Genomic DNA, 14,542 nt, shown 5'->3' on the forward strand with positions numbered 1-14,542 from the left:
AGGCATAGAAAAGATGCTTGTTCTGCAGCATAAAGTACAGGATAGGAAAAAGGCAAATACTGTTCAAACTGCTCTTGATAAATTTTTACAAAGAAATAAAACTTTAATCTTCATTGTTGCTAATGGTTTGAATTACAATGTACTAAATTTTACTATTTTTTTCATTTCCCTATATAGTAACAGTTTTTTTAATGTTTTGACCAAATGTTTAAAGGTCCCAGAACAATTGCAATTTTCCCCACTGATTATTAAGATAGCTTATCATGGTTTCAGCATGCACTGATATCTTTATAGTACCTCAGCACCATGCAAAGTGAGCACTGTCTACAGTTACTTTTTAAGAAGGGAGGACGTTATATTGAGATGCGACACAAGGAAGAGCTTCTAGGGTCAGTGGCAAAGTTCTCCTTCCTGACCAATGCAGCGGTTATAAAGGTATTTGCCTTATAATACTTTGGTAAGCTACAAAAATGTTTCTGTGACTCAAATCCATGAGAGCAGGGGACCCATCTGTGGTCACCTTTCTAAAAGAAAAGGGGGAAAAAAAGCCACAGAAGTAGAAAAGTGACTTGGCAGAGGGCACAAAGGCTGCTGTCAGACATGAAACCAGAACCCAGGCCTTCCTGGCAGCCAGGTCTGCACTCTCCTCTTTTAAAGCCTGTCAGTCTCTCATGAAACAGACTTCCCCTAAAGGGCATCTTTATTGTCCATTTTCAAGAGAGGTAATTCAGTAGGTTTGAATGTGGAGGCCTGGGGTTTTAAGCTACATTACTTAATGCTGATCGGAAAGGAAAAGACAAAAAAATAGGAAGGACAAGAGTCACCAATCTTAAAATTATTTTTCTTAAATTATTTTTCAGGTGGAGAGATTAGGCTTTGCAGAGAACAGTAAAATATTTTGCTTCCCTGATCCTAGGGCAACAATACACTCAAACTTTAATGAATGCCATTTATTCTGTGGGGCCAAGCCAGCAGTGCTGTGGATTTATGATATCGTAGTAGATTACAATCGATACTTGGTTTTTCCTTCTAGATTTAGCACTAGAACATAACATTTTCCCCCTCACTTAAATACCCTAACAGCCTCTTAGTTCACTTTTTTCATACAAAATCCATCATGGCTTCTATTCGCTTACTGATTTGGGGAATACGTTTTCTCTCCACTTCATATACAGCTTTCATTAACACTAACAAGGATACCTTATATAACTGGAACTCTAATTTCCATTCAGTTTAATTGGCTAGTAAATTCAGAACAAACATTAAAAGTCTCTTGTGATTTATTCTCTTACTCTCAAAGTAAATGTCCCTGACATTAAGGCAATTTCAAAAGGCTTAGAGAAAGAGGGACATAATAAGAAACTGCACAGAAGCCCTGGGGCAAAACCTGATACAGTATTTTATGTTCTATTTTTAAATGCACAAAAACATGGTCTCTTTTAATACGATCAATTATAAGCACAGTATTAGTGTTTTTGAGTCTTTAAATGCCAAAGGAATAATGTGAACCACTAAATTTAAGATTTAAAAAAACAGAAATGCACTGAGCATCAAGACAATTGGTTTTGGGTATGTCAAAATAATATTATTATAAAAATATTCTATGTGTGGTGATGGATGTTAACTAGACTTTGTGATGATCACTCTGTAATATATATCTATATTAAATCACTATGTTGTACACCTGAAACTAGTATGTTACATGTCAATTATATCTCAATTAAAAAAAAACACCAATAGTCTAAAAAAATAATCAAATTTTGAAGATAAAGCTTTCTTCAAAATGGCCTTTTCTTAAGAAATTAGTAATAGAAAGGAAAAAAATCTGTGCTATCTAGAGATAAATCAGACTGGTTACATACTTCAGAGGGGGAAAAAAGGAATGATCTAGAGCTATGATTTTAATAACAATAGAATATGGCTGTTTATTTCACAGCCTTTTGAGGATGTGTTCCACAATCGTATTCTTAACTTCCTAGCAATGACAGGCTTCTGAAAAGAGGGTATAGTTTAAATTTTAGTAATTCTAATCATGCATTAAATATCCTGAATCTAAGGGAAGTCACTATTTAAAGGAATCCTTTGACAATCTTATATAGGGTTTTTGAAATGTTTTTGAAATCAGTTTCCCTAGATGTCTCCCAACAGGACGATGTCTAATTAGCTACAAGTTCTTCATTGGATGATAAAGTATTTACTTACGTTTCAAAGTACAAAATATCCTGGCTTACATCCAATCAAACATCCAGATTTTAGTTCAGCAGGATAGCAGATGAAAAATGTTTAAAGGCACCTGATCCTGTTTTAAAACAGTGGTCTTAACAGCAGCAACACAGCTCCACTCAAGTATTGTGGGTGAGAGTCTTCAATTCTTCCTTCAAGTTTCAATTTATTTTTATATTTTTGGTTTGGGGGGTTTGTGGAGGGAGTCTCACTTTTTTTTCATGTTGTTTAAAAACCCAACAGGTGTCAAGGACTTTGGTATTATTCATTACTGGGTTTGCAGCTCTTTACTAAATTTTTGAATAGCAAATGGAGAAAAACAAAGGCTTCAGTGAGCAAGCCATTCATTAAGTATCATGTAACCCAGGACAATACATTCTGGAGATTAAGGAAATTATGAACAATTAAATAAGTATCCGTTCTTAAAGAGCCTATAAAGCACCAGGACTTAGGTTCTTCCTCTCATGGTAACTCCTCCTGCTATTAATTTTTACCTTGATATTAAAAAGAGACAGCAAACACAGGGCCATATGCTAATTTTAGCTTTAATTTGTTCTCTCTTAGAATCAAGAGGCATACTGTGCTCCAATGTAAACCAGTCACATTTGCTAAAGCCCCAGGGCCAACTTTCTTTCCTATCATTATTTCTATCTGGAAGCAAAGCCGCAGATGGCTCTATAGGTGAGGTCAGGCAGTGAATGATTTGATTTATGGGATAAGCCCACTGCCTGGATCTCTCTGCACAAGTTCGGAATGCTGATGATTAATGCCCACTGGGCATTCCCCTACTGGTTCCAAGCTCTCCTATTAAGTAGGCAAGGCAAAAAGCATATCTAGAACTGCCAGAGAAACTATTTCTAGGGACCAAAAGACAACTTGCCACAAGGGTCTGAGTTGCTTAAAGTGTAGGCCACTTACATCATGATTGGGGGCGCTTGTTCTTAAATGTGCACCTCCCCAGACCAACTAAATCAGAATCTAGGGAATGAGGGTGGATCTTTGAATTTTAATAGATTCCTCATATGATTCTTATGCATAAGTTTGAAAAGTATTGGTCTAAAGAAGCTAGATAGCTAACTAGAAGAAAAATTTAGTAACTTGCCTGAGATCATTTAATTTAAAATCTACTTTATTTTAACTTCCTCATTAGGTAGTTTTATTATCTCCACTATGAGAGTGATGTAACTGTGGGCCAGAGAGATTAAGTAAATCCTAACTAGGACCAGAGTTACTCTCAAACCAAGTTATGTTAATGTTAAGTCTAGTGAAGGGGTTAGAAAACTTTTGCTGTAAAGGAAAAGAGAGTAAATATATTGGGTTGTCTCTGTGACAACTTCTCAACTCTGCCAGTGCAGTGTGAAAATAGCCACAGGCACTATGTAAACAAATGAGTATGGCTGTGCTCTTTAATAAAACTTTATTTACAAAAACAAAAGTGGGCTAGATTTGACCTATGGCCATAATATGCTGAACTTTAGCAAATTATGGCAACATGGACACCATGAAATACAACTTTTTTGAAAATTAGGACTTAAAAGATGGTAAGTATTAATTATTTTGACTCTTTCCTTAGATAGAACAACAGCCCAATCTCAACTAGTAACAGATAAATGAAGCATTATAAAGTTGTGAATTGTGTTTCATGACTCCAACGGGGTACCGTGATCTTTCATAAGATCTTTTTTTAATCCCTCAATACGCTCCATTTGTAGCTGTTGGATGCTGGATATAACCAATGGTGCCCTCCTAGGCAGAAATTTACTTTAAGCTAATAAATAGGTCCAAATCTTACAACTTTAGTTTCCCTTACAAGCAAATAAGTAAAAGTGACACATACATTTGGTGATTGTGTAATAATTCCGAGGCAAACACTGTTTTTTTTTGTTTTTTTTTTTTTAGGGGAAAAAAGTTTCACATGCCTGTTGCCAGCAGCCTGAAGTAATTTTAAACTGTTATGATAGCATTCATGAAGCCAATAAGACATGCATATTCTTGTTCTTTGCTAATCGTCTTCTGTTCCATCTTTCTCAAATGAACAATTTGCTACATGGGTGGATGACTCTGAGTAAATCAAATATGCTTAATTCCCTAACAAATGTATGAACTTAGATGGCTTAATCCCATTTTTATTTGATCGCACGGCAATTATGATACAACTGTTTCCTATATGGAGGGAGGTCTCATCCACACCTTGCAATACGAAGACATAACATTTTGTACATAGGTGTTTGTAAAGTGAGAAATGAATTATATGAGGGTAGTTACACTTAATTGACCAGTAAAAAAGACCAGCACATTGGTATAAAAGATGGCTACTTATACACCAAAGAATTCTGTTCCCCTTTCAAAGTAAATGATTATTTCTCAGAAGCAGCTGTCCAGCCAGGGACTACATTTCCTAGACTCCTTATGAATTGGTTCTGGACAATGGAATGTGAGCAGAAGTGATGTTTTTATTTGCTGGTGGAGGTAATCTGCTATGCCTTTTACAAACTCTATTCCCACTTGCAATAACGCTGAAAACAACACATTGAAGATGGTGGCAAAACAAAATGAAAGGAGCTTTTTTAATTCCTGAGTCACTTGAAGAAGAGCTAAGTAGGAGAGCTTCCCAACCAGGAATTATAGATTTAAACTTATATGAGCTAGAAATAAATTTTTAGTAGATTAAGCCACTGATATTTGGAGATATTTGTTACAGCAGTTAGCCAACCTTAACAGAATATATTTGAATTAGATAAAAGAGTTAAATCATGATATATTGAAGGGTTTCTAAGCTAAATGAAATATTGAGGAATCAAATGTGTAAGAATAAGAAAAGCAAGCTACAATTTTTACATTTATGCAATTGATTCATATGAGTTAAAAACCAGTCTGAGCGACTAGATAGCCCCATTTATTAAATAAATCCTGATACTTAACATCTTTTACAACAATATATCAATGCAGTGGCTCACCTAAATCATTGGATACTACACAAGGTAGAATGCATTGTATGATATATATACAGTACATTTAAAACATAAATATAAATCAGAAGATGATCTTAAAATTAAATCTGCATTCCCCGAAGTGGAATTTACAGAACTTGAGTCATTCAGTGCCACTTAATGAGGTTTTTCCATAGTTATGTACCTCAAGTATTATTTTCTTATTTTTCTGGAGCCTAAGGAGGGTAAGGAGAGATGTGGCAGTTGTGAGGCTGAGTCTTGCACAGACTTCAGCTCTCCATCTTCCTGACTGGGGACTCCAAGATAGTTTACTCTCGGCTCCTCCAGTCCTTGAGCAATAGGTCCTGGAGTCTGTAGGATACAGGTTAATGGCCAGAGGCTCAGAGGGAAAAGAACTGTTCAGGCTTACACCAGATTTGAACAGAAAGAAAGCCTCTGGAGTTGGTAGGAAAGATATACCAGAGCACTGAAAGAGGCTGACACCCAAGTGAATGAGCCTATTATGGGGTGGGTAGAGCTTTGAAAACGGTATTTTCTTGTAGTGCTTACTAACCATTTTTGGGTTAGGGAGCGATTTAAGAATCTGATGAAAGCTATGGAATGTCTTCCCTCTTAAATATACATATAAACATTCACTTAAATACTTATATGTAAATCTGGGAGTTCTTAGAGTATCTGTAGCCCACCAATGAAGCCTAGATTAAGAATTCCTATTTTAGTGGAGGATTTAATAGCCACCCTTCAGATTGGTAAAAGAATGTACTAGCAATGCAGATACTTCCCTACACAAGAGAGAACATAGCTATTTCTTACATTTCTTCTCCAAGGACTAGGGACATGAAGGAGGAGGGAAAAAGAGGTACTAATGTCACCCCTTGGCTTTTCTGATCATCCTGATCTTTCCCTAACTTCTGTGCCTTGGTACAGTCCAGCAGTGGGGCACCATCGATGGAATTTTTAACTTTTTTAAACTTTATTTTGAAATAATATGTCTCACATAGAAGTTGCAAAAATAATACATGAACCAGAAACACATTATGCTAAGGGAAATAAACCAGTCACAAAAGGACAAATATTGTATGATTCCACTTATCTGAGGCATCTAGAGTAGTCAAATTGATAAAGTATAAGAGTGGTTACCAGGGGCTGGGGGGAAGGGATAGGGAGTTATAGCTCAATGGGTACAGAGTTTCAGTTTGGGATGATGAAAAAGTTTTGGAGATGGATGGTGGTGATGGTTGCACAACACTGTGAATATAATTAATGCCAGTGAACTGCATACTTAAAAATTATTAAAATGGTAAATTTTGTTATGTATATTTTATCACAATAAGGAAAATAGTACAGAGAATTCCCATGTATCCTATATCCCAATAATACCTTACATAACCACAGTATAATTAGCAAAACAAGGAAATTGGTATTGGTATAATATATTAACTAAACTGTAGCCCTTATTTGATTTCACTTTTTCCATGCACTTACTCTGTATCCTTGTGTGTGCATATGTGTGTGTGTGTGTGTGTGTGTGTGTGTAGTTCTATAAATTTTATCACATACATAGATTCGTGTAACCACCACCACAATCAGGGTACAGAACTGTTTCAAATCCCCATTTCTCAGGAAACCGAGACATAAAGAGGTTAGGCAAATTGTCAAAATTTTTACAACCAATAGGTGACAGAGCAAGACATCAAACCCAGTAAGGTCAGCTCTGCAACAAACTGCTGGTTGCCAGATGGGAGGGGGGTTGGGAGACTGAGTTAAAAAGGCGAAGGGATTAAGAAGTACATATTGGCAGTTACGAAATAGTCACTGAGATATGAAGTACAGCATAGGCAATAGAGTCGATAATATTATAATACTCAGCCATAAGAAGAGATGAAATACTGCCATTTGCGACAACATGGATGGAACTCAAGATAATCATGCTAAGCGAAATAAGCCAGACAGAAAAAGTTGAAAATCACATGATATCACTTATATGTGGGATATAAACCTAAAAGCAACAAATGAGCAGGACAAACAAACAGAGACTCATGGACATGGACTATAGACTAGTGGTTACCAGAGGACTACAGACTAGTGGTTACTAGTGGGTGGAGGGGGAGGTAGATGGGGTAAAGGGGGTCAAAATAGGGAGATAGGGGGAGGGTGAAGTGCGTGAAGGGGATCAAATATATGGTAGCTGAAGGAAACTGAACTTTGGGTGATAAACACACGATAGACTATACAGATGTCAAATGATAATGTACACCTGAAATTATATATTTGTATTAACCAATGTTACCCCCAATAAACTTAATTAAAAATAAATAAATAATTAAATGAATAAGTAAATAAATAAATAAAAATAAAATGCATTGCCTATAAAAAATAATAATAATATTGTAATAACTATGTATGGTGTTAAGTGGGTACCAGACTTATCAGGAGCATCACCTCACAAATTATGTGTCTAACCACTATACTGTACACCTGAAACTAATACAATATTGAATGTCAACTGTAATTGAAAATTTTTAATTAAAAAAAAAAGATGAGTTCTGAAGCCCATGCCTCTTAACCAAAGATGGCTATAAGTATTGACAGGACATATCTAGGATGCTCAAATGCATCCATATATACCCACTCAAGAAGTCTGCTTTCTGGTACTTGGATATTTTACACTATATATGGCATAATATAAAATAAGATACAGTGCATCTCAGCACTCTACCTAAATTGGGTCAAATTCAGAATTTCATGTGGGGACTTACAGTTCACTTGGCATTTTCTAGTTAAAAAATAAGTTTAAAAGCTGTCATGAGACATATTATCCCTGACAAAGAAAGAGACATAACTTTTAGCTCAGTGAAAAATCTGAATGAAATTTTCCAAGTTGATTGTTCATGATTTGGTTTATTTTTATTCTCAATAATAAATTCAAATCACTATCTTAGAAGCATGATAAAATAGGTCACCTCTGTCATGACATTTTTATCTCTCATTAAGCAGATATTTTAGTTATTAGAACATCTAAATAACTCCATTATGGGAACAAGTTGTCTTTTAATACATTTGACTAATACTGAATTTTCTTGAGTAATTTTCAAAGCTTTTAACGTGATTTACTTTTCTGATTATAAACTTAATATATGTTCATTGCAGAAAGTCTATAAACTTTCATAAAGATGCAGAGGGGGAAAAGCCCCAATACTCCTAAAACTCACCACCTAAGGCAATTTCCTTGCATATCAGATTCCTGTGGGACTTTCCTAGTTAGAATAAAATGCAGACACTTTTAAAAACTGAAAACTCTAATTCACGGAAATACAAATATAAATTTTCTGACCTTGGAATCAAGTTTTAAAATAAAATGGTACTTTTGGTTTATATTCTAAAATGTGAATACATGCATACAAAGTCTTAAAAGACACTACACAATAAGCTACTGATATTCATAATAAAATGAAATCATCAAGTTACATCAGGTTAACAATCTCACTAGTTCTCTTCAGTCCACAAACCATCAGGTTGATTCAAGGGCTCCTCTCTCTAGGAGTGTAGAAGAACAAAAGTTGCTTTTACACTAGGACTAAGTATCATTTCACAGAACTATACACTTTTAAAAGAAATATTTTGATCTGGTCTCCTTATTTATAAATGAAGAGAAAACTGAGGCTCTGAGAAATTATCTACAGCTCCACAGTGAGTTGGTGGCCAAGACTATGCCAAGTTCTCTGATGTCCATCCGATGCCTTTCCATCCTCTTAAGGCCCAGGATGCACCCCTCCATCTCCCACTGCCTTACCCAAACGGACCAGAAAATGGAGAGTGGGGTTTCTAATGTTAATGTGGAAAACGTCACAACCTTGGGAGAACTAAGGTTTATAGCCATCTTTTATCTACTTCATATCTGTATGGAAAATTGACCTATTCTTTTGTTTCTATTCATTTTAGAAACATTTCTCAAAGCATATGTCCTTTATAAAAACAAAATCAAACACAAAAAAAGGCCTTGTTGAATCCCCTTTAGCTTTTAAGAATTGTTTACAAAAAGGGGAAAACAATTCATTTTAATCTACGTTTGATTACCTACAAAGTAGTTTTGTACTTTATACCCTAAAACCATGTTGAGATTAGATATAATCAGCCTAACCCAGGGAAATTTTTATTTACTTTTTTAAAAAGGAGCAATACAATAAAGAAAATGCTGATAATTTATCTATGGGCATCGAATGGAAAAAAGAAAATAATTTGTTAACAAGGATCACATAGTTTCTCCCTTCCCCCCGCCCCCAACACAAATATCCAAATTTTATAGAGGAAAAAAAAAACATTAGGAACCAAAACAAACAGATAAAAATTGTATCCACCTATATTTGTGTCAATTTGGAAGCATCACAAATGGTTCTGTACAAGCTTCCCAAAGTCAAAGGATGAAGCAACAATAAAAATTAACAACTACACTAGGGAAACATCACTGATAAGTGTATTCTCACAAATTGTTAAAATATCACCAGGTCCTAACTTCGGCTTGCGGTTTGGACCATAAACAGGACAAGGGAGGAAAGGTCTATGTCTCCTGAATGGCACCATGATAACCATCTGCGACATCATTATTCAAGTCAGCCTTTCCTTGGATGATTAACAAGTATTATTTATTGATAGGAAATAGCATGCGATGCTTTGCAGTTTAACAAAACTGTTTCATCTGTGGAGATTATCTGCCTCTCTGTGCTGTAAGTATATGCATAAATTAAACCTTACTCAAAATACTTTCAGGCCTGTAACCCACGTCCAAACTTCCTAAGACATAAGACAATATACCCTCCTCCCAATAACAGAAGTCCACTGGTCCAGGCTCAGGCCTTCTTCCTCAAGTCAGTTACAACCTCTTCCCCAAACGAGGACACATATTGACAAGCGAAAATGAGCACTCCCACAATGGTTTAAAAAAATCAACAAGTGCCACAGTGGTACACCAGAGTTTTCTGTTTGAAAACTGATAAATCATTCTACAGTGTGAACTAACTACTTCACAAATTATTTGCTAAGATTGAGATTTCAGGCACTGACTATTCTTACAAGGGGACAATGATATATAACTATTACGGAACATTTATTTAGTACTATTTAACAATCATTAAACAGCTACCATTTCTTGAGACTATTATATTTCAGGCCCTTTATGGATGCTCTTATGTACATTGTCTAGTTTAATCCTCTCAATGACTCTACTAGAAGGCTTTAACCACTCCATTTTATATAGATGAGAAAACCAAGACTTAGCCCACTCTACACAGAAGCTTAACTTGGGGCTATTTCAAGCAGACCCTTTCCTTTGTAACTGCTCTCTCCCACAAGGGAGTTTTACCTTAGACCAACAATTCCCAAACTGTACATCAGTACTCTAGGTGCTGTAGCAAATTCATAGGGGCAACTTAGGATATTTGAAAATTTCAAAGGAAATGTACACCGTGTCCTTAACATGTGGGACACTCTGAACCTACAAACTGGAGATAGTTCACAGTCTCCACATTAGATCACATTACATTCCTATCAATGACACCATATTTTTGCAAAGCTTAGGTTTCCAGAGGTTGCTATGATAAAAAGCAAGTGCTGCAGAAAAATTAACGTGAAACAAAATGAGAGCAGTGGTATCCAATAAGATCCGAAGATCTATGAAATAGTACAAGCACACATATCCCGTTTATAATTGTGGTTATTTAAGAATGACATAAAAATATTTTTTCTTTCAGTTTATGTGTATTATTTTTTTCAAACAGCTTCTTTATTGTTAGGATAGAAACACTTATCACATTGTTTGAACCTTACTACTACTAACTATTTAAATCTAGGGGCAATGTAAAAAATTACTGAGATACTAAGGGCCCTATGAACCACATTTAGGATTCTTTGCTTTAACAAAGAAGTGATAGCATTGTGCAAGATTCACCAAGGAGAGCTGTGTGACCCTGAAGAAATAACTTAAAAACAAAGTCCACAGCCCAAAGATCATAACTAGGAAAAGAAGAACTTGAGTTAAAATCAGCTTAATCCTTCAAATCTCATTTGTATTTTTAAAAAAACTTTTAAAACACATGCACATAAATTACTGTTTTTCCAATTCATAGAGACTCAAGCAAAGCTTTTAAAATTACAGCCTCCAAGCTATGTTGGAAGAGACTGGGCCTCCCCTACGCAGACAGAACACACCCATGGAGGCTGTGCCAAGGAAAAGGGAGCTTGAGAAAGAAACTGCCCCATTCCAGCACTTTGATACTTTCAGCTTTTTTGTGGTTTGTATTTTACTCTCAATATCTTGTTTTTAAGTTCTACATGAATGCTTCTTTGGATACTTTCCTTCCACAGGATTTTTCATATGTCAACTGATAGTGGTGGGCACCAACTCAACACCAAAAGGAGTCCCCATTTTGGGGTGCTTTCAATCTGAGGTACAGTGAAGAAAACTTTATTCAGTGCAAATCGCTCAATTGTGATACAGCATGACTAGAACAGCATGGTTGTGGAACAGCTCAATAGTGTTACAACTCAATTATGAAAAGTACAGCTGCGGCGCAGCCCTAGGACAGGGCTCTGCTCTAGAGAGATCTAACACTGGCTCCCAACTCCAGCGAAAAGGGAAAACTCACTCTCTAAGACAGAGAGGAGCTGACTTATATAAAGAGAAGTCCCTGCTCCTGGTCACTGATTGGTCTGTCTTCATGCAAATGAGGACTCCAAATCTTCACGGTTAGACTGGTCCAAAAAAAGCACTGTCCTGATTGGTCAAAATAGAGTTGCTCTGATTGGTCAGTGAAGATACTAATGTGAATAAGCTGCACAGCTCCAATGAAATAGGGAAAATCTCAGTCCTATTGGTTGAAATATGATTCCAGGAACTCCTTTATAAGGGTTGACTCAGATGGCAGGAATACAATGCAGGCAAGTTCACCGCAGGTTGCAAGTGGTTTAGAGCAGTCTTCTCCCTGAAGCATGGCTTACATGAAGAGCCCCTGTTTAGAAATAGCTGCTAGGCTCTGTTTTCAAATTTGAGCCCAGTTAGCCACGAAGATCTTTCTTAATAGTTATGTCTTTCTTGGTGTCAACATATGTAAGATATTAAGTGTAAAAAGAAAGAAGAAAATTAATAAGAATCCAGACTAGTGGTTCCTTGAAGGGAGAAGAAGTGAGTGGACACCATGAGGAGGGGTACTGGGGGCTCTAAGGTCCTGGGGAGGCTCTAGTTCTTCAACAGGGTAATGGGTACTTGGGTGTGTGTTCTGTTCCTCTTCTTTAAATTGTACTTCTAAGTTTTATAATTTCCGAATGCATATTTCACAGTGGCCGCACCAGAATTTCTATATGGGAGAGCCTTGGGAGTTGGAAGTGTGCCTTGTCTCTAAGCAGAGTTGGATCACAAGCTATCTATTTTACTTGAGTATACGCTTATCTACAGGCTCTGGAGAGGTAGATGAGTTTAAGTTGGAAGCTAAGGTTACTTTTTGGTGCTACCACCAACAAACAAGGAGTTAACAAATTATTATTTCTTTATCACCTTTGATTTATACCTCCCAACAATGTGCAAGTATTGTTTTTTTGGTCTCTTTTATTTCTCTTCACCCTTTTTCTACTCTCTCTCTCCACTTACAACCTGGAGCACGGGTCCCCAACCCCCAGGCCACAAATCACAGTCTGTGACCTCTAAGGAACCAGGAGGCACAGCAAGAGGTGAGTGGCAGGCAAGCCAGTGAAGTTTCATCTATATTTGCAGCTGCTCTCCAGCACTAGTATCACTGCCTCAGCTCTATCTCAGATCATCAGGCATTAGAATCTCAGAGGAGCATCAGTCCCTGGTCCCAGAAAGGTTGGGCACTGACCTAGAGGACAGAAAATTCTTCCGATTTTAATTTATACTCTTAATTTTTAAAAAATTCTTTGTTGACCATACGCTAAGCACCTGCTAGGGATAACAGAAGCTCAACATGTATAGTTGCACCTACTAAGCTTAAGAACAAGGCTGCTGTTGCTATTTTAAGGGTGGGAGACCTCCGTCAAGGACAATCAGTGCAGTGCGAGACCATGGTGGACCAAGGTGTGTTTGCCTTGACATTACCTAAACATGAATGAAATCATCATCCAACAGCTTTACGAAAAGGATGCCTAACGTCCAAGAGCATTATGCCAAGCATTTTACTAGCATAATTTTATTTCATTTTCCCAATAATACTAGGAGGTTATGTATAATACACTCAGTTTACAGTTCTAAAACCTGAGGCTCAAATTAGTGGGTTTTGCAAAATCACACACCTAACAAGTGGTGGCATCAAAACTCAATCTCATGACCCCAAAGTGGATCTCTTTACCACCACTTGAACCACCTCACTGTGCTTCAAGGGAAAACACTGACCAGCTTTAGGAAACTGAAGCCCCTCTCCAGTCACAAATAAAGCTCCATTTCCCCTCCCGCCCCTCAATCTACCGGAAGCACTACACTGAAATTCCCAAGACAAGTGTCCTACGGGTAAGCTGATATCTGAGCTCAAACCAAACAACGAGCTCGCTTCCTCGGGCCCTGAGAGATGCCACTTGCTAACTCTACAAAGCTTAATTCCAGCCAGAGCGGATGTTCCCGGGACAGGAGAACAGCTCCCACCCTTCCGCGCCTGCACCCCTTTCGTGAGGGGAAGGGAAGCAGACTGCTGGTGCGTCCGAACCGAGCCTGGTCACCCTGAGGCCAGCCCGAAGGCCCGGGGACGGCGGGGAGCGCCACACAAGTGGGGACCCTCCTTTGAGCCTGCAGACCGCTTCCGGGAGAAATACCTGGTGACCCCTCCGCAACACTACCCGCGCCACCACTTTCCTCAAACTCGATGGGGAAAGAGGAGTGTACGAGCAAAGACGAGAAAGTTCTCCTCCCCGACCCCTCGCAAAGTTCTATATTCTAGGGAAACAAGTGAAGCAAATCGTTAAGGGAGGTAGGTATCCCCAGGAAGACGCCCCTCCGGCCCCGGCTTTCTCTGAGGCCGCAGGAAAGGGGGCAAGGCACTCCGTCTGGGTCTCCTCTCCAATCAGACAGCGGTCTCAGGGCGCCCTAAGAGCAGCGCCCCCATCCTCGACATCGTCCTCCCCAGATCAGAGGTCCCCAGGGAGTAGGGGGGCGCCGGCCTTCAGATCGCACCGTACCTTTCTCTCCCGCGCTGGACGTCCGCAGGAACCGATGCGGGGGACCGGGTGGGGGGCAAAGGGAGGCGATGGGGACGGGCTCCCGCTGACTCCCGCGGCGCCTGGGCCTCGGCGCCACCCAGCGCCGCCGCCTCCAGCCGCCCGCTTGCCAGGCTGCGCTCCTCGCTCCCGCAGGTTACCTGTGGCCGAGTCCG

The 14,542-nt window shown here is 38.3% G+C and overlaps 1 protein-coding gene across 3 annotated transcripts in view; it reads right to left on the bottom strand.

The window, feature by feature from the left end:
• The window catches only part of ANKRD6 (ankyrin repeat domain 6), a 189,846-nt gene extending 175,304 nt beyond the window's left edge, over window positions 1-14,542 (bottom strand). For all 3 annotated transcript variants that reach the window (XM_011367356.1, XM_011367355.1, XM_011367353.1), the window contains exon 1: window positions 14,349-14,542. The gene's annotated coding sequence lies outside the window, so the exon portion shown is untranslated. The remainder of the gene's footprint in view (window positions 1-14,348) is intronic.

Source organism: Pteropus vampyrus, unplaced genomic scaffold (assembly GCF_000151845.1).
Source record: "Pteropus vampyrus isolate Shadow unplaced genomic scaffold, Pvam_2.0 Scaffold133, whole genome shotgun sequence".
NCBI classification, from domain to species: Eukaryota; Metazoa; Chordata; class Mammalia; order Chiroptera; family Pteropodidae; genus Pteropus; species Pteropus vampyrus.